General features: G+C 50.4%; 1 protein-coding gene across 4 annotated transcripts in view; it reads right to left on the bottom strand.

Annotated features, from left to right (window-relative positions):
* The window catches only part of ST3GAL1 (ST3 beta-galactoside alpha-2,3-sialyltransferase 1), a 94,497-nt gene that overhangs the window by 29,955 nt on the left and 44,035 nt on the right, over nt 1–20,507 (bottom strand). For 3 of the 4 annotated variants that reach the window (XM_036890521.2, XM_057497725.1, XM_036890520.2), the window contains exon 3: nt 7,449–7,503. The exons of the other annotated variant lie outside the window; for it this stretch is intronic. The gene's annotated coding sequence lies outside the window, so the exon portion shown is untranslated. The remainder of the gene's footprint in view (nt 1–7,448; nt 7,504–20,507) is intronic. 4 annotated transcript variants of the gene reach the window in all.

Here is a 20,507-nt window from a genome sequence, read left to right as displayed (position 1 = left end):
CCTAAAATGCAAAGGTAAGAGGCGGGCTTTGAAAAGGTGGGCTGCTATCCTCGAGTCCCAAGAGACCAAGGCTGGCCAGGCGGCCAGTCAGGCACGTTTCTGGATAAAGCAGAGTACACACAACACGAGTCCAGAATCTTGATCTGAGAGTTCCAGTACTTCCGTACATCTAGCCAGCTAGGTGACCTCACGAGGCCTTCCTTAGCCATGAGTGGGACGGGGCAAATTCTCCTCTTTGAGCATCCTGGGCTGACTCGGGGACCACCTGAGATGGCATGTGGGGGACACTGCAGTAAACTAGGGCTCTCTCCAGGTATCTGTGCAGCATGGGGTGGTGTGGGGGACCAGATCTGAAGTGGGGCTGTCCCAGCTGTTTGTCTGGCCCTATTCTTCAGTCCCCCAGGGCCCTGACCCTTTACACCTTCTCCTTCCCTCTCCCAGTGAATGGTCAGGCACCCTTTATCAGGAAAGATACTGGCAGGAGAATTGTGTACTGGTGTCTGAGTGTCTGTGTGCTGTGGACCAGAGCTACACATCAAACTTTATTTTCAGTAATGAACAGGAATCATCAAAAACCTAGAAGGATGTGTGATTAGGACAAGTTTGCTACTTCTCTGATGTGTATTGGTTGTTAGGATTCCAAATCTACTTGTGTGAGACTTAAATTGTTTTGATCTAAGGCTGAATGTGTTCACACTGAGGAAGCTGGGGCAGGAGGTTGCACTTGCTGATGGGCACCGCTGGGCACGTAGCAATGAGAACGTGGAAGAGCGGCTGTCATGTGAAGGCCATTTAAACTTTAAATACCAAGACTTTGGGAGGACTTCCCGAGAGTGCGGGTCCGGACAAGGCTACTCGTCGCGGACCCAAATAGCTCTCCAAATATCTTGAGACACCTGCCCCTGCTGCTGTGGCCAGGGCACACCTGGCTGGCCATCCTTTACTGGGCAGCAGCGTCAGGAAGAGAAGGGACATCTAGTCCTACGCTGATGGGCTTCTCCCTGTAGGCAGTGGTCAAGCTGTGTTAATGGTCCCTGGACTACAACCTTCAGAGCAGCCCACCTTGACTGTCAACACCGGTGCCATCGCTTGCCAGTGATGTGGCCCAGCAGCAAGGGACCTAAGCTGGCAGCTGATACCCAGCTTTTAGTTGGAGGGATTAACTCTGCTGAGATCCAACTTGTAGAGAGGGACACCTCAGCTAAATTTGGACTTCATTTCTGTCATCTCCCTTTGCCTGGAACAGTAGTATAATTAATCTATCATTGGTTTGTAGTATGTTATTTCTTTAATGGCTTATTAAGAGACATTATCCTGCACACTACTGGCTTGTGAAATATTATTATAAATTATAATTCCTGCAGTGAACCTGTGTTAAATAAATTATTGGCAAAAACCATCTCAGTCTGAGTCTCAAATAAAACACTCTTACTAAAGCAGATAATAAGCACATGGTCTCCATATTCAACTTATATTTATGATGCTCCCACGATATCCCTGGCTCCTAATTTGCTTCCTGTTTTCCAGGTAGACAAGCAGACTTAAGGAGAATAACTGCCTTCTGATAAGCCATGGCCTGGAATCAAGCCCAGGAACTTTTACTTCCTGTTGTTTCCTAAGCTCGGCCTCTGAAAATGCTGATTTGTTAGCATCTTCCCTAAAATTTTGGAAGCTTCACTCTGAGCTCAGCCTACAGGCATGAAAAGCGATCTTTCCCACTTTACAATAGTCCTGGTCTCTGACTCAGGAATCTCATCTTCTGCCAGGCTCCATGAAACCCCCACAGGCTAGCTTACTTGTTAGTCACAGGATGACAACATCCAATCCCAGGCCTCACACCCTTCCCTGCCCTCCTTCCAGGCTGATCGCTACCCATGCTCACCTGCTCACAAGCCTCCAAGAGGGTGCCTTCACACCCAGAATGAAATCCAAGCCTCTTATCATGGCCTGCAAGATCCTACAAGAACCAGTCCTTGCCTGCCCTCCAACTCCACTCTCTGCACCTCTTCTTTGCTTGTTCTGCTTGAGCCAAACCAGCCCCCATGCTCTTCCCACAGATGTGAAGAGATCCTTACTTAACTCAGCAGGGTGGGTCAAATGGCAACTCTGTGGAAAGGCTTTCCTGAACCATTTGTATCCCTGAATCATGACATGCAACACCCTCTCCATTTCCCTGGGCTTTGTTTTCCAACATTATATACTTGTACATAGTTGAAAAGGTTCTTCATGCAACCAGGTCCCTTGAGCTCAGAGACTGGCTTTTGTCCACCACAGTGTTCCTAGAAGAATGATCTTACACAATCCTTAATAATCACCTGAAAGGTAGGCATTATCCCCATTTAACAGATCAGAAAACTGAGGCTAAAAGAAGTCCAGTGATTGCAATGTGCCTAATCTCCCAGTTAGCATGTGTTAGAACTACGATTTCAAGCCAGACGTTTTCAATGCCAGCTTTTAAGAGACACTCCTCCCTGTCTCTTGAATTGCTGGGAGTCTTAGGTTAAGAACACAGGCCCTGACCGCTCTTTATCTGGACCATTTTCCAGGGTTGTGTTTGCAACAGCCAGTCCTGAGACATGATGTAATGTCTTTCTCTGGGGACAAATGATGGACTGCTTAGTGTCTGCTACAAAACGGTGGATTCCCCAAGCTCAGCTTTGCTATTCTGCATTGCAACCCCTTCACATATGCAAGCATCTGTCTGGGCCCCTGCCTGGGCCCCTTGGACTTATTAGGGGGTGAAGGGGAGCCAAAAGAAACCTGAAGCTCCTGCTGCTTGCTGTGCTGTAATAAGTTCCCTCATCTCTAACTCAGGAGTCTGATGTCTTCTGCCAGCATCCATGAAACACTAACAGCCTAATTTATTAGCTTGTAAGTGGAATCAAATCAAATCCCAGGCTTTACATCTATGCTGTTTCCCTCGCCACATATTAAAGTGTTTTATCATCAATATGATGCCCTTGTTGATGGAGTGACTCGCTGTCACTTTCAGGTGCTGAACTTCACGTCTAAAGTGCCATCTTCCCAGGAACACTTCAAGGTTCCCTCTCCTCGTTTCCCTAGAATTTGTGTGCAACTGGGATGTATTGGATGGAATGGACCAGAAGAAAATTTGATTTGATTGAAGCAGAGAGATATATTAGCTTTAGTTAGTAAACACACAACATGCTGAGCCAATGAATTTGGAGCAGACATTGTGGGAAACAGATCTAACACAGAGAGGTGGAAGTTTCTGAACATTTACATTTTTGTGACCTTGACAGTGAGCTCAGCCATGAATTTTCTGGAGCTTGACCACATGGAGAAAGTGGTGAGGTTGAGCCTGAACTGCTGTTGAGAGCACAGACTGTGTCTTAGTTAGTTTTGTGTCTCTGGCATTGTACCCTTGGCACTGGCCCCCATGGGGGCCTGTTTAAATGGGTAGATGGACAAATGGACAACCTGGTGATGATGACTGCTGGGAGGCTTGCTGGTCGACCACCAGACTGACTGCTTCTTAGGGAGGAAGCAGGGAGGGCCAGGCTCTGAGTCTCATGGTACAGGGGCTTTTTGAGTGCTCCTTATAGGAAACTTTCAAGGAGCTCACAGGCCATAACCAGGCAGAACTGCTTTCTCATTATTCTTTTTCCAGCTGAATGAGATTCAGTTAATGGAAGACTTAATAAGTACTTCTGGGCTCCAAGGAAAGAGAGACATTCCTCTGCTCCTGAAAATGAGTTCCTGGCTCTGCAGTTCCCAGATCAGGGAGAGGAAAGACATCCTGATGCTCTAATCTAAATGCCCAAGGCAGGACCAGCGAGGCTGTGCCCCCCTTCATTAGGCTACATTCACAAGTGCACAGAATCCAAGAGGCACTGCCAAAGTGTGGATAAAATGAGAGTTCCTGTGGCCAGGATTGTCACCTGGCCCTGGTTGACTAGCTCACTGCACACCTGTGGGCAATGCATGGCTGTTGACTCTATAAAAAGAGCTCCACCCAGTGCTCTGGGCATGATACGGTGGCAGGGCTGCAAGGTTGCAGGAGAGCAGAACAGAGGCTGGAGTGGTGGCAGCGCCAAGGACAGAGGCCCAGAGGGCGGCTGTGCAGACAGGGGCCCAGAGGCAGAGACCGGCTTGCTGCATACAGACTCGCTCTGAGTGAACGGGATTTGACTGACCTGCCACCTGGAAATAAAGTTGGGTATAACCCTTTCACCCCAAGAACGTTTTGCTGTCATTTTCTTTGGTCACACTGAATTAGCGAACTTGCCCGGGGCTGAAACCCATTGGCAAGACACGAAGATTCTGTCCCCAGACCTGACTGCTGCCTGGCTTGGAGCCAAAGGCTTGTGGCATTTCAGGATCACGGGAACATAGGAACATAGTGGGTACCATACCTTCCTGCTTCCTTCCCCAGATGAGGAGATCAAGGCTCAAGAAGCAGATATTGACTTGCCCAAGGTTGTACATGGGTCTGTGGTAGCACCAAGATGAAAACCTGGGGTCCGCAATTCCCAAAGCATGTCCCTTCAGCATGCCCAGCCCATGAACTGATGCAGCAGGAGCCAGATAGGCATTAATACCAATACAAATGTTGGGGAGAATGCACCCCCAGATGGGATGGGCCTGCCCAAAACCACAGCATGCGAACGGCCGCACCAAGATGGAGGTCTGCCCTGCCCCTACCCCAGGCTCTGTTTGCTGGCACTCCCTCCCCTCAGATCAGTTCAAGGTCAGCAATGCAGTCCCAGCACAGTTTCTTGCTCTATTTCTGTGGTTTTGGAATCCAGGTTTCTGCCCTGCTTGGAAGGGTGGGCCTGACACAGTACGCTGAAAACTCAGTCCTGGTTCAAACAGGTGTTATGAGAAAAAATGCAAAGCAAGAATCTGAAACTATTTCAAATGCCCCTGAAGAGTGCACCGTGCAAAGAGGATTAAGGAACGAGACAAGTTGTTTCCTGTTAGAAATACACCTTCCTCTGTCCCATTCAATTTGAATTTTCCTGCTACATCACCACTATTCCATCCACACCCCTAAAGACACTTGGAGGGGACAGAAAGGAATAGTAGCTGTGCTGGTGGGAATGTAGGGAGGCAAACACACAGCATCAGAATCAGGCTGTACAACAGGCAGGTTCCCCCTCTGTACAAGCTGTTCCCCTGCCTCTCTGCCTACAAGGCTCTTTCCCTCGAATCCACAGGGCTTGCTGCATTCGTGGTGTTGCCCAAACGCCGTTTTTGGAGCAGCCTTCCCTGGTCACCCCAAGAGAGCACCGCTGTCACTAACCGTTGCTTGGCTGCATTTTCCCTCACAGCCTCAATCACAAATCGACACTCCACAGTATACTGAAGTCCTTCTTTCTCCATCTCTCTCTCACCACTGACAGGCAGGAAATTCATCTGTGTCCCTTACTGTATGTTCCCTGGGCTGAGCACAGTGGTAGGCCCTCAAAAAATACATGTGCCCTGAAGGCAGATGGAAAAGTGCTCGGAGCTCAGGGGGCAGAGGTTCATCTGGGTTCACGCACAGTGACAGGTGGGGGCCCTGGTCACTTCTGGGCCTCAGTGTTCTCATATGGAAAATGGAATGATTACCACGGCATCTCACAGCAGCCCTGCCCGTGAATGGCCGAGGATGGGGACCAGCTCAGAGCGGCTGCCCTCTGACCTTTGGACCTTGCATTCTGAGGTCTCCTTTACCAGCTGAGCCGTTTGTCACCCTCCGTGCAGATCAGCCATCCTCAGGGAGGGAAGGCAGAGCTCGGCCTACAGACTTCCTCTGGCTTTTGCAAAAACAACAGAACCCAAAATACTGCAAAACCACACTGTGTATCTGTACAGCCGCCCAGAGCAGTGGCGAGCAAATATGAGTCCTGCCTCCTGGGCTCCTCTGTGGCTGAAGCAGGATGTGGGGCACTCAGCGTGCAAGGAGGCACCTGGCCCCACTGTGGGGCCCATGGGTCCGGTTTCCAGAGACTGGGGCCTTGGAGTTACCTCCATGGCACAGTGGAATGGTCTGCCAGCCCTGAGCAGCTCACCCTTGAGCCCAGGTGTGTGAGTGGCTCTGGGTTGGTCCCGAGCAGGGGGCCCATGGAGGTCGGCTCCCAAGGACTGTTCGTATCAAACACCACCCCCTTCCAAGTTCTCTGTCCTGTGGCTCTTCCCCGTCAGCCCGGGAATCTGCATAAGCATCTTCCCAGGCTCCGTGCAGCCCCAGCTGGGAAACCACACCAAGGGGCAGCCTTAGCCGGGGAGGTCCACAGCCCACTGCACAGATGGCCGACTGAGGCCCAGTGGAGGGAAAAGGCCTGGCAAAACTCAGTGTGATGTGGCATAGCCAAACCCATAACCAGCTCTCTGGACTTCTAGACAGGGACATTTGCTGTTAGATGGTGGTTTTCAAATAGTCTTTAAACTGGATCTCAGCCAGGCAGCAACCGGCTGCTAAAACTGAGCTTTTTCTGGTGGAGGTGGATGTGGAGGTGGGGGTGGGGGTGGGGGTGGGGGTGGGGGTGGGGGTGGGGACCGGAGCCCAGCTGCTGGGCCTCCTCACTGCCTTGCACACCACTAAGGCGATGTGAAACCAAAGCCCTTAAGGGGCCACACCCCTTAGTACCAGAGCTGGTGGCCCCAGAATGTTGCAGCCACTTCACCTTATCTCTGGGCTTTTCTCTGAGGACTTAGAAGGCCAAATCAGGCAGTTAATTTGCGGTCAAGTTACTAGTGGGGCTTGTTTTTCAGGAACAGATTCTAGGAAATCTTCTGGAAGAAGAGAGTGGGTTTCAAGGATGAGGAATAGGTATTCCTGGTGGCGGGAGGGAGGGGACGTGAGCAGCAGCAGGACCAGGCGGAAATGGATGTCATCGGAATCACGGTAAGGATGCAGAGGCTGGTGGCAAGTTCGCCCTGGTGGGCACCCATCTGGATGTGGGGGCGGGTGCTGAGGGGCTGGGCTGATCTCAGCCCCACGCTGGAGCCCACCTCCACCACCCGCCCTGCCCTCCTTCCCGCCGCAAAGTCAAGGGTCCTACCTCTCAATCACAAAGACACACCCATCTTTGAAATAACCTCTACTGCACATGGAGTAGCCGTTTTCGTCATCGGATGTAGAATGCGTTTCTCATGTACACGCGTTGGTGGCTTGTTGACGCATTTAAATGAAGCAAAAAGGGGAAACACTTAGCTAACCAGAACTCTCCAGTGATTAGATGAACATTGTAAACACTGCCTGACCACGTGGGATGAGAAAGGGCTGCCTGCTAAACCTCCTGTGTGTGCGGAGAGCCCACTGTGCTGTGGGTGCAGGAGGCACGGGGGGGCGGGAACGAGGACCCAGGCACAGGGATCCCACACTTGAGGGGCAGGGGACAATCATTTCCACATGGTTTTAAGGCACAGAGAGCAAACAAATTAAGAGCACAGCTTCAGGAGTCAGAGAGCTGGGTTCAAATTCCAGCTCGGCCACTTACCCGCTATGTGACCTGGGGAGAGCTCCTTAACTGCTCTGAGCCTCAGTTTCTTCATCTGAAAAATAGAAAAAACTACTCAGACTTACCACAGGGAGACAGCATGAGCATCTAACCAGAAAGTGCCTGCAGTGTACTCAGCTCTGTCACATAAATACTAAGAGCAAATGTGAAGTGACAGCCCTTTGTGGGAACAGAACAGCAGTTACCTAGAGAGCTCTGGCTGGGCGTCAGGGGACCCATCAAGGCTTCATCCTTCAGCCTGTAAATGAAAGCTCTGCACTACCTGAGCTCTAGGACCCTTCCTGCTCTAGACAGAAGAGCAGAGGAGGGCGTGCTGCAACCCAGGCCTCTCTTGCCGGCTGGTAAGCTGCTTTACACACACGTGTGAAACTTCACAGCAAAGGCTGAGGCAGCTCCAGCCTTCCATCAGAGGAAGAAACTGAGGCTCGGACAGGCAGAGTAGCTTGGCAGGGGACAGACACCTGTGCAGGTCATGCCTGCAGCTGGGCTGGTGGCAAGTCCCAGGTCCCATAGGGGAGTAGGGTCTGACTCTGGAATATTCTGCTTGGCAGGAATCAGACAGCTGGGCATTTTGTAAATGGAGAGAGAACTTGATTGAGAATGAGGGAGGCATAATTACTGTTTTAGCTTTCTTCCTAAATGCCGAGTGGGGGAGGGCCATCCCTGAATACCAACAAATGATAATAATACTCCCCCCGTGGTACTAGTAATACGCCCTGGGCTGCAGCGGCTGCAGCTACACGCTGTCTGGGCTCTTGTCACCTGGGAGGAGTGCTGAATGCTTGCCCTCTGAGAGTGGGGATGAACAGAACTTTCTGTATCATTCAATTTTAATGCATGTGCTGCTGAAGCCAGCATGAAAACAACTTTCTGAACAGTTAAGACCACCTGGCTTTGACTTTTCTCCCTCACCTGAGCGCACCTGCACCCACAGACCTGAGCTCATTGATGACTCAGAGGCCCGTGGACGTGCATATCACCTAGCGGTCACCCTGGCCAGCAGGAGGGAATCAGTGCCCAGGATGGGCCTGACCTGCATGGAAACAACCCGAAAGAAGGAATATTTTTTTAAAATCAAAAAATAACTTAAAAGTAGTTACTTTCCAGAATAAGCAACATGTGTTGCTTGCACCCTTTCTCCTGACACATACAGGCAAGCTCCACGGGGACACAGTCCTGCCTAACTACTGGTAGGTGAGCCTCGAGGCCATATGGGTCGTGGCTAGGGGACCGCCAGCCTGTCACGTCAGTCCTGGCTGCACGTCCTTCAGTGAGGCACTTAACCTCTCTGTGCCTCGGTTTCCTCAGTAAAGTAGGGCTAAGGATCGTGCCTACCTCCCCGGATTGCTGAGATTAGGAAGTCAACATGCATGAAGTGCTTAACGCATGCCTGGCATGTAGTAAGCGCTCTAGGAGAGCTAAGCTATTAACCACCACCACCACCACCTACTTGCCAGATGCTGCCCATCTCATGGAAACTGTCACTGCTCCCACTTCCCAGATGAGCAAATTGAGCCCATGAGGGTCAAACGAACTGAATTATTCACTGTGCCAATATTTAATTAGCAATGAGCTGAAAGGAGGACTCTGACAGGGTGCTCTTTACCCTGACACTGCTGGGCTGAGTGTTAGAGAGCAGAGGCTTGGAAAGGCCAGCTGCCCCATGTGCTTTGATCTTTCCCTCCTCAGCTAATGGATCCTCTGCCACACTAACGGACTCAGACAAAACCCTTCCTAAGCAAGGCCAGACGTGGCAAAGGTGAATTTGGAAGGAGAAACACGGGGTTTGGAGCTTGTGTGGTTACAAGTGGCCGCTCAAGATAAAAAAACACCCAGACTCCTAAGTGAGCCCCCAGAAACCTCCCTAGACACATGGCAGTGGGGAATGGGCCTGAGTTCTGCTGATGCCCGTGCCTACTCAGCCCGGTCATGCACCTTTCCATTTGCAACTGTTTGATTTCCTACCCAAAAGCATCCAATTCGTAAGAACTGAGTTGGTGGTCAGGAGATCTGACTTATATTCCAGGCTCTGGCATTCATTAGCTCTGTGGTTTTGGATAAATCACTTCACTTCAAGCCTCAGTTTCCTCATCTGCAAAGCAGGCCTAACAACAGGGCCCACATCCTGAGTCCTGTGAGGATTCAGTGAGAGATGCACAAAGTGCTCAGGGCAGCACCGGGCAGAGTGAGTGCTCAACATGGTTGGTAAGCAGTTGACGGTGTGATGGGTTATGGCTAAAGATGCACAGGCCTGGATTCACATCAAGTGCTCCCTCCCATAGAGCTAGTGCTCCCTGGGCCAGCCAGTGTGGAGGAGGGCCAGGGCTGGTTCTGCTCAGGGAGGCAGCAGGAAGTAGGCTGTGGGAGGAGCAGGGAGGCATTGGGTTATTGTGAAGTCCCACTTTACAGATGAGAAACTGAGGCTTGGAAAGGCGAGTGTCTTCCCCAAGGTCACACAAGGTTAGTGTTGGAACTTGGACTCAAACCTTGGTCTCCTGAAACCTGCTCAGGCATCATTCCACTGTCCCCTGCTCATTCCTTCTGCTGGCTTGGAAGGCAAATGTCCAGTCTGTCCATCCTTGTGGGTGGGCTGACCAAAACTCAATTCAACAAGCTTTTTCTGAATCACTTCAAAATATTCTCCTTCCTTTCCTGGGACAGTCAAGCCCATCACACATGCCCTGGATCCTGAAGTGGGAAGTGGGGAGGTCAACTGAATACAATTCAGGACATAAAACAGGAGATTGTGGTATCTACATTTGTCTTTTGGGTTCTTGTTCACTGGTCCGCTTTCCCCTGTGCCCTGTGATAGGTGCTGTGGGGGGTGTGGGCACAGGAAGGCACAGGCTCTGCTCCCCAGAACTGCTGGTCCAGAGTATGAGAAAGGGGTTCTCACAGGAGAAGAGATGGGGAAGGCAGGCACAGGCTGCTCTGGACAGGGAGGGCTTCAGGGAGGAAGTGAGCCTGGCACCGGTTCTAGAAAAATGGGAAGAATATGATGAGGCAGAGAGAAAAAGAATTCCAGAGTCTTGTAGGGTGAAGTTTTGAAAGGAAGCAAGGAGGACAAACGTCCCAAGTTTTTGTCTTTATTTTTTTTCCACAGGGTCGGGGCAGAGTTGGTAATGTGTCCCAGGTAGAATCCTCAAGCTGAACATTCAGGAAGTATAACTGGAGTGAGCCTCAGTTTGTGCATCGGCAAAATGGGAAGCTGAGGCCAACTGCTAGGCTCCTGGAGACTAGTGAGTGATGAACACACGTGAAACACCCCAGATGGTCTAGAGCCATGCTCCCCCATATGCGGCCACTCTTCATGGGTCTCTGGCACTTACATGTGTTTACAGGAGCAGAAGCATTGACCAAAGTCAACATGCATGAAGAGTTTAAAGCATGCCTGGCATGTAGTAAGTGCTCTATGCCAGAGAGCGCTGGTGGAGGCAGTATGTTCCTCGGAGAAGAGCTCAGGTTTGCTTGCCATCCACAGGTAGGGTGGGTTTGCTTACAATTATAAAAGATCACGCCTCCTCATCAATGACAAAAGGCCGGGGGACCTGGGGGACAAGTAGAAATGATGCAGATGTGAAGCTCAGGCTGCCTGCTGTGCTGTAACACAGTCCTTTGTTTCTGACCCGGGAAGCTCGTGTCTTCTGCCAGCATTTGCCAGCAGATTAATTTGTTAGCTTGCAAGCAGGGTAACATCTCAGGATTTTCACAGACCTTCACAGCCTTTGGCACACGTGGCTATTTTTAATTAAAATTAAACAAAATGTAAAATACAGCTCCTTGGTTGCTCTAGCACCTAATCACCTCAGTGTTAGTGGCTACTATTCCCATCATTGGTGGGCACTAGTCTTGCAAAGAAGAGCACTGGGTTTGGGGCCAGGTCAACTGGGTTCAACCCTTGCTTCTACTACTTACTGGCTACGGGGCTTTGAGCAAGTGCTGCCACTTCTGAGTTCCTTTTCCTCGTCCATAACGCCAGAAACCCAGGGCTGACTTCATGCTCTTGTGACGATTCCACAAGGCAACAGAGACCAAGTGTGTAGCCCAGATGGGCACACAGTAAGGGTTCCCTGAACACGAGCTAAAACTTTTAGGTAGTGAGCAAGTGCCAGTTCCCCTTCACACTACAGTGGGTGGCAGTGGAGGGAACACCGAGGGGTGGGTTGGAATGGGAAGGAAGGTGGCAAAAGCCACAGGGGCCTAGGAAGCCAGGCCCAAAGGTTTGGCCTCACCCCAAGCGCAAGTGGGAGCCTCAGAAGATTATAAGCAGAGGGATGTCTCTTCACTCAACACCCAAGCTCGTAGAGGTGGTGGAGAAGTGGAGAGGCCACAGGCTTTGGCCCAGAAGATGTGGGTGGGATTCTGACACTGACATTTTCCAGCTGTAAGGTCTTAGGCAAGGTATTTTACCTTGACAGCCATGGTTTCCCCCTTGCAGACACCAGCATTTTAAGACCCACCTCATGGCACTCCCGAGAGAGTTAAATGAGATAAGACATGCAAAGCTCCCAGAACATAGTTCCCAGCACATAGTAGGTACACTAAGAAAAGAAAACCCATTACTTCTTTCTTCTCTGGGCTGGCCTAGAGGACAAGCAGGAAACACGAGTGGCACAGAGGTGCAGGGGTGGTAACAAAGGGCCGCTGGACTCCCCTTAGGTAGCAGATTACTCCCAGTTACCCTCAGAGCCACCTCACCTGGAAAGGCAGGTTTCAGGTTTTCTTTACCTCAGCTGGGGTCAGGCTACCTGGAAGGTGCCAGGTCCCTATACAGTGGACGCTGTTGGCGCCCAGCCCAGATGGCCTCTTCTGGGCTGGGCCACCACCCCTCAGGCACTGTGGCTGTGGGCTGCTACCAGCTCATAGATGCCCCCTGCTCTAGAAGATTGCTCCAGCCAGGTAGGAGCTGCCTCACCTGGAAGATGGCCACCTCTTGGCTCCCCATCACCCTGGCAGTCCCCAGACAATGACTGACGGGGCCCAGGAGGCTGGCCCTCTTTGCTTCAATGAGGGACCAACCGCATGGTGGGTGCACTTTGTGCTCCATGCACCCGAAGGTTGACTCCGGCTGGAGGCACAGTCTTGCCCAGCCTCTGTCCTCCCCCTGCCTCTCCTTCTCCTCCAGCACCCGCCCAGTGAGCCACACACATCTGGAGCCCTGCCTCTGGCTCTGCAGGGAGGGAGCAGAGACCCCTGTGTGAGGCTGGTCTGAGCGGTCACTGTCAGGAAGAGAAAGGCCCAGAGGTGAAGTGCTCTCAAGTTCAGTCTTCTCAAGAGCTGGGAGGCTCCTCAGCACCCACCTGCCCCTAAACCTTGGCTTTATAATGAGCAACCAGAAGCCACTGGACATTTAGCAAAGACTCACCGGACCCAGAATGTGCCAGGCCCTGTTTTTGATGCTGGTGACACAATGGTGAACAAGGCAAAGTCCCTCTTGAAGCAAATGCATCAAATCAGAGCAGATTGCTTCTGCAGATAATTAAAGGGGGTGGCATGACAAGTGGATGACAGAGGAGGCAGCCCCCAGGTAAATTCTAAGCTGAGCTCCTGGATGAGTCAGCCATGCAAACACAGGGTGAGGACAGCCAAGTTCAGGCAGAGGTAGAGTCAGCACAAGGTCTAAAGGCAGAAACGGGCTGCTTGTTTTCTGCCCGAAAGCCTGGGCGATGCAAGCATACTGAACTCCAGGGATACTTTTACAGGATGAGAAGCAGGGTCTGGTCAGGTCGCCCCAGGACGGCAGTGACTTGTCACCCGGCACATAAGCAAAGGTAAGAAACTCTTCACGATTCCCCTTTCTAGTCCCTTCCTCTGGGTTAGCTCAATCCTTGCAAAACCTCAGCACAACTGTTCCAAACTGGGGCTCCCAGGCCAAGACAGCCTTTCAGGTGAGATGTTGCAATACCAGAGATTAAGCCTTGTGAATAAGCCAATTAGTGGCATCTGGAACACCGGCTCCACTTTTCCCAGCGTTTCTCTGGGCTTTCATGTGAAGGGGCCTATCAGACATAAGGCCAATAAATATTTCACAGCCCTTCATCTCATCTCACATCAAATGAACCACGGGCTGCGGAGGCGTGGGGAGTGTCTGCAGGGTGTAATCAGAGATGGGCTGAGGCAGAGGGTGGGCTTTCAGAGGGGGCTCGCTGCTGTCCACCCCTCCACCCCGGCAGCTGCGAGTTCTGCTGCTCACTCGCTGGGCAACTTGGCACCAGAGCCGGAAATGTTTGGAGCCTCAGTCTCCTCTCCTGGAAAATGGGAACACTAGTAACTGTGAGAGAGCAGACTGAAGGCGGTTTGACTCTGGGCACAGGTGTCTGGTCTTATCATTACCGACAGCGTCATGTGCCTGGGCTCAGCAGGCCTTTGCCCAGGCGTGGCCCCCACAGCTGGGAGCTGCACGGGATGCAGGACACAATCCATTATTGGTAAGGACGGGGATAGAGTAGCATTCAAGCGGACCAGACTCCACTTCTTCCTGAGTCTTCAACTGTGTGATTCATGCATTCACTGATGACCTTTTCAAATGGGATTTAAGTGATAAACAGAAGCGCTTGTCAGCGCTGCAGGTGGAGGGCAAAGAAAGAAAAGCCTAACCATTTTCCCTCTTTACGTCTCTAGCGTTAGTATCCAGAGCCGGAATTACATCTTTCTGGTAGACTTGCACATTCCAGCAGTAAATACTCATCACAGGGATTTTTAAAAACTGACAAACACAAGTTTCTCGTCAAGCCAAAGCTTGCTAAGGACACAAAAGCAAGATTATCTAGGTCTGGGGCATTCATGAGTGGTGTATGGAGTAGATAGACACACATGAAATCTACAGTCCTTGCGGAAGCAGCCGAGTTCAACATAATGGAATTGTTCCAGCACATCTAATGATACAGAAAGGCAACTGTCTTTACTGAGCACCTACTATGTTCCCAGCACTTTACGTACAAAAGCTACCATTTATTAATTGCTTATATGTGCACTATTTCAAACACTTCATGGGGATGAAGCCATTCCGTTTTCTGAACAACCTAATATTAGGTGTCTTACTGTCACCCCATATTTAGGCAAGCATGGACAGGGGAAGCGACCTGTCTGAGTCACACAGCTAGTAGATGGCAGACCCAGCAGTCCAGACTGCCAGGCTCTGGAGCTGCTGCCAGGTGCTGGCACGTTACCTAAGTACTCTCCCCTCACCTTGGCGGCAGACCTGGAGAGTCACCTGCCATTACTTTCGTTCTTACCGAGAGTCCACTGAGTGGAAGAAAGATGAAGGGCTTTCCTGTGGGTCTACTCGGGGACAGCCCCACCCCTCAGCCTTTCTGCAGTGCATCCTGAGGCCCACCAAGGGGGGAAGAGGACAGCTGGGAAGGGCAAGAGGAGAAAAGCCGTTCAACCTCTTGGAATTCAGAGTGTAAAACTCCCATGTGATCATCTTTAAAGTCAGACTGACAACCCGGTGTGTGGAAGAGTCCAGGTTGTGGAGGAGGGGAAGGGGACAGTGGCTTCTGTGGAAGGTGGGGGTCCTCACGGAGGGTCCCACTAGGGCTGCCAAGGACTAGCTGGTTCACTGGACAGGTCTCTCAAGTCACAACGGGCCCAGTGTCCCTGGAGAGCACACTTTTCAAGGTCAGTGGTGAAAGCAAAGGTCAGAGCGGAGGGGTGCAGAGCAAGAAGCAGCCCCTTGGGAGCCACCCACTCTGGCCCACCAGTGCTCGGGGGCTGTGTCCTCCCTCGCTTCTCCTGCAGGTCAGTGTCAGCACGTCCAGGATTCCTGGCACAGAAGCACGGGTCAGCATGAATCACTCGTGAGGCATTTTGCTCATATCACTTTTGAGCACTTTTTCTTATTCTAGTCTTTTATTTTTCCCCTATTTAATCTTGTAGTGGGGAAGGTCTCTGTTTAGTGTAAGATTCCATGGTTACATGAAGAAAAAGATTGAACACATAAGAAATGCAAACTTCTCTAAGGCAAAAGTTGATAACTGCAGCCCCAAGCTGGCTGCCTACTGTGGTAAATAAAGTTTTATTGGAACACAGCCATGCACATTCATTTCTGTACTGTCTACGGTGGCTTTTCTGCTACGATGGTAGAGTTGAGTAGTCATGACAGAAAATGGTATGGCTCCCAAACCCTAAAATATTTATTATGTAGCCCTTATGAAGAAGTTTGCTGGTCCTGCTCTCTACCCTCAACAACAGGAAAAATGAAGGCAGCCCTGAGACCATAAGGCAGCACACTGGGCACCTGGCCAGTATTCATAATAGACAAAGGGCTCTTACAAAGTAAGGGGCACACACACATACGCCCAATTAAAAATGGGGAAAGGATGTAAAGAGGCAAATCACAAAGGAATCCAAGTGACCAATAGGCTATAGAGGAGCTCTACTTCACTCACCATCACAGGGGCGTCATTTCTCTCACACTGGAATCTCAAACATGAACATGATGGAGCAGCCCCAAGCTCGTGATTCATGTGACCCTTTCCTGCCTTGTCTGCACCCTCCCAGGTGCTCCTCACTGTGGTTCTGGGTCCCCCTCACTCTGGTTCTGGGTCCCCTGTGCTCTCTCTGTTCCAGCCTTGCTAATTCCACATCTGTTCTTGAACTCTCCAAGCTTGTTCCTGCCTCAGGACCTCTGCACTTGCTGAATGCTCTGACTCCTTCCTATCATTCCTGTCCCAGCTCAAACATCACCCTTAAGGGAGGAGGACTATAAGGCCAAAAATAGTTTACACTTCTCTAGCATTTTCTCTGGCAATTTAGGTACACAATAACTCTGTGATATCAGCAGGGCTACAGTTATTAAAATGGCCGGTTTAGTGTCACAGCTGGGACATCGTGAACTGGAACTGCTCATACCTCTCATAACTCCAAGCCCAAGTTCATTTCCCTAAGCCATGTGGCTGACCACAGAGGAGAAAAAACATCCCCCATCAGTCTGAGATTTTACAGGCAGACTCTTTAAAAATGGAGTTCAAGGGCAAGGACACGTCCTTCATCAGATTCCAGGCATCCCGTTGGAGGAACCCTTCAGAAAGAGGCCAGAGCTGATCTCTGCACCTTTGGGGCTGACAGTGTTAGTTCGGCAAACACATAAACTGCTCTCCTGGGTGGCATCAGCCTCTTGGCATTACTGCCCAGCGGTGTGCCACCCATTCCTGCTGACCGGCAGTGAGTTAAAATTTACCTTGTGCCAAGTTCCTGGTCAGGCTTTTACTATAACCATCCCAGGGTCATTTCTGGCAGTGCAGTGCCTGGACAGTCCCATGGCAGAGGGCCTAGGAGCCCCAGCCCGACTCTGGACTCTGCTGTTACAAGCTGTGTGACTTCAAGCTAGTCCCTTTCCTTCTCTGGGCTTCAGTTCCTGCCTTGGAAGAAAGGGAGTGTGTTGAGGAGCCCATCAGGGTGGTGGACAGCAAGCCCAGACTTAACCACAAAGGACGGTGGCTCTATGTCCCTCAGAGTTACTACCTCCCTGGGGACCTCTGGCAAATTCCCAAATTCTGAACCTCAGTTTCCCAATCTGTCAAATCTTGTGCTAAGTCAGAGGATATGGAAACTGCTGCCTCACAGGAGTGTGAGTCTGTGCTATGAAGCAAGAGACAAAACTTTGAATTAGCTGTAACTTTTAAAAATCAGAAAATTTCACATAAAAATCTGGACCTCTGGCTTCCTTTGGTAAAGAAAAGGAAACCAGGAGCTCTGGGCCCACACTCCCCAAAGCCAAGCAACCACCATCTCCTTTGGTCAGAATCTGGTCAGTTTTCTCATTTGCCACAGGCCCCACCATTCTCAGTTGTACTAACCAGGCCTCTTTATGCATTTGCATTATGCATGTGACCTCTGAACTGGATGTCCTAAAGGTCTCTGCTCCTGCTTTCCATGATTTTCCTGGTATTTACTCACATGCCACCAGATGCTGCCCTGCCAGCCCCTGGGGTAGAGCGTGGTGGGCCGCCAGCTTGCAGGTGAGTCCTGCAGGGCTGCCTCTGTCTGCCAGGATTCCGATCCTCTGGCCAGCAGAAAGGTGATGGCCTCTGAAAGGCACCGACCAGCTGTCAGGCCACGTGGAGCTCCCCACCGCTGCCGCAGCAGCCTCCTGTCATTTCCTGCAGTGTGTAATAAGCCCCGTTTAGAAACCTTGGGAAGGACCCTGCAAGGAGAACTTCCTCCTGAGTAATTTCCTGATCACAGAATTTCAGGGTTGGAAAGGACTTTATTTAAAAAAACATCTAAACCAACCCACCATTATGGTTTTGCTGTCTGCCCAGCACTGCTGGGAGCTGAAAATAAAAAGTTGAAGCAAATGCAGCCCTACCCTGGAATCCTCCCAGGCTGTGGAGGTCGGTCAGGTAAACAGATAACGGCAGTGAAGGATTCCAAGGGATCTAATACCCAACAGCTCCCGTGTACTCAGCCATGTGTACCAACACTTCACATCAATAACTTTGCCTAAGTCTCAAGAAAACTCACCCAGGAGGTGCTGTTTTTAATCCCTGGTTTGCAGGCAAGGGCTTTGAGGCTCAGAGAGGTTAAGGTGCACAGCCTTTAGATGCTGGAGCCTGTTTTGATCCCAGTGATGTGAGACTCCAGAACTGGGCTTGTAAACAGAACCTTTGTCTGCTATTTTGGAAGGGCAGCCTGGGAGGTAGAGAGGAGACGTCTGGGACCAGAGCCTGTGGGAGGGGCAAACGCCTATGTCAAATCCTGAAGGACAAGCAGAAAAGAGAGCAGGCCTTGGGGCCAGGCTGAGGGCAGGGCAGGCACAGAGGTCTGAGGCCTCATTAGCAATCAGAGAAATGCAAATGAAAACAGAATGAAACATCTCTGATACCTAATAGCCTTGCAAAAATTAGTGGTACTGATGCCATTCAGATATCTGCAGACACGGAATGGAATCGTGAGGCTTGCTAATGGGAAAGGGGCTCAGCCATTCTAGGGAACCACCTGGCAGTACTGGTGCAAGTTACATACAGATACACTCTATGCTCCAACAATTCCACTCTAAGGCGAATACCAGAGCTAGCCAAAGTGTCACGGAGAGTTATCAAGAACATTCCAGAATGTCCTTACATACTTTAAAAGAAGAAAATTTCTGGCTTGTGAAAATGTTAAAAAAGAAAAAAAAGAACATGGGGGAAATGTTTCTGTTATAATGTCAAGGTGGCAGGAATCAGGAAACACACAGGATGCTAACAGAGCCACCACAGAGAGTGCCCTGGACAGTGTCTGGGACTACCTGCCAGGCATACATTAAGAACTCAATGAACGAATGTGGTCAAGTATTGTTACTTGGAACAGTCATGCTTTGGGACCTTGAACAGTCTTTACACTTCCCCCATTCACCATTCATCATCTAATACAATGAGGAACACCTGCCAGGGGCCAGGTAACGGTCCAGGTGGTCAGACTACTGCAGGGAACAAGCCTGAGGGCAGCTTAAATCCTAGGCACTTGGGAGAATCAGCAAAGAAGCAAATATTTAATGGGTCAGAGGTAGGGGACAGATGGAGAGTGTGGAGAGGTGTGTGTGTGTGTGTCTACACACACATGCACTGCTTTGTAGATATTCTGCGCTGAACTCAGCCCCCTATTTCAGCATCACAAAACCCGTGTCCTGACACATCTGCCTTCCAAGTGCTCCCTAATGGTCCCAGCTTCAAGTGGAACTTAATTTCAATCATCAAGGACTCTTAGAGCCTCTTCCAAGTCATCAAGAAACGATGTGGAGTCTGGCCTATCTGGTGCCCTTCATCTGAGTCAGGAGCTTGTGGGTTCATTCTGATCTTTCAGCAGGAACATGAGCGTCCTGCAGCGAAGCCCTGTTCCTGCCAGCTCTGCCCCACCACCACTTACAAAAAGACATGCATGGGGTGATCAAAAGCCTCAGAAAGTGCTCTTACTTCCTTCTAGGAATCTACTCCAGGAAATGGCTCAACACGCAGACAGAGTCTGGTGCCCAAAGAGGTTTATCATCAGGTTATTTTTAAAAGCAAAATGCCAGAGTTCCACCACTTTTAAGTATTAAGTGCATCGTGGTACATTCAACTATCTGTTATAAGACAGAAAGGTTTGCATCATTAATAACACTCATGAAGAATTTAAAGTAACAGGGAAAACATCTGCTAAATGGTGAAATGGAAAAAAAAACCAAAGGAAACAATATCAGAATCAGAATCAGTTTTAGCAATACAGGAACCAAAAGCACCTTGAAAGGATGCTCTAAAATGCTACAGTAGATGCCTTCTAGGAGGGCTGGTTCTGTGGGAGTTTTTCCTTTGGGGCCTTGACACTTTTATTTTCTGGATTTTTTTTCAGCGATCATGGCTACTTGCATGAGCATCAAATGAAAACAAACAGAAAAAACATCAAACTCTTAAAAATGGTGGCACCTTTATAACCTTCTCCAGCAACCTGAGGCTGGGCTGGAGCCTCCCCAAGACCTTGACCTTGCAACCTCCCAAGGGCAGCATTTAATGAGAAAGCCTCCAGGGATTTGGGACTTCATTCCGGAGGCTTAGGCCTGAAGCAGAGAAGGAAAAACAGGAAGCCATAGAGGATGCCAACAAGGGAAAGAAGGTAAGGGCAGCATGAGAAGGCAGACCCAGCACATTTTTAAAAGTTAAAAAACCAAGAAAACAAAAAACAAATGGCTCCTGGAATGAGGGCTTGGGAACATTGTCCCTGGATTCTGAGGCTTCCTGGCCCTTCCCTCTAGCCCCACAGTCCCCTGTCCAACCCCCACTTGACAGGCCTGTGGGACTGTTACCAGGAGGGCAGACAGGTCCTTCCTTGACTGTCAAAATACTGCTGCAGGCCCACTGGGGTCATGTCTCTGCACCATCCCCATGGGAACTTACTACAATGCCACATATGCTAAAGGTCTAAAGGTCGGAGGCTCAGAGAGGTCAACCAACTTGCCTGAGGCCACACAAGTTAGGGACAGAGCAGGAAATGGGACTTAATCCTTCTGATCTGACCACCGGAGTACTTCACGTCACACCACAGCGGGCCCTGAGCCGAGCCCTGGCATCCAAAAGCTTG

The sequence above is a fragment of the Manis pentadactyla genome, chromosome 3 (genome assembly GCF_030020395.1).
Source record: "Manis pentadactyla isolate mManPen7 chromosome 3, mManPen7.hap1, whole genome shotgun sequence".
NCBI classification, from domain to species: Eukaryota; Metazoa; Chordata; class Mammalia; order Pholidota; family Manidae; genus Manis; species Manis pentadactyla.
Note: the sequence above shows the minus strand (reverse complement) of the source record. Positions and strands in the feature narration are given on the sequence as shown.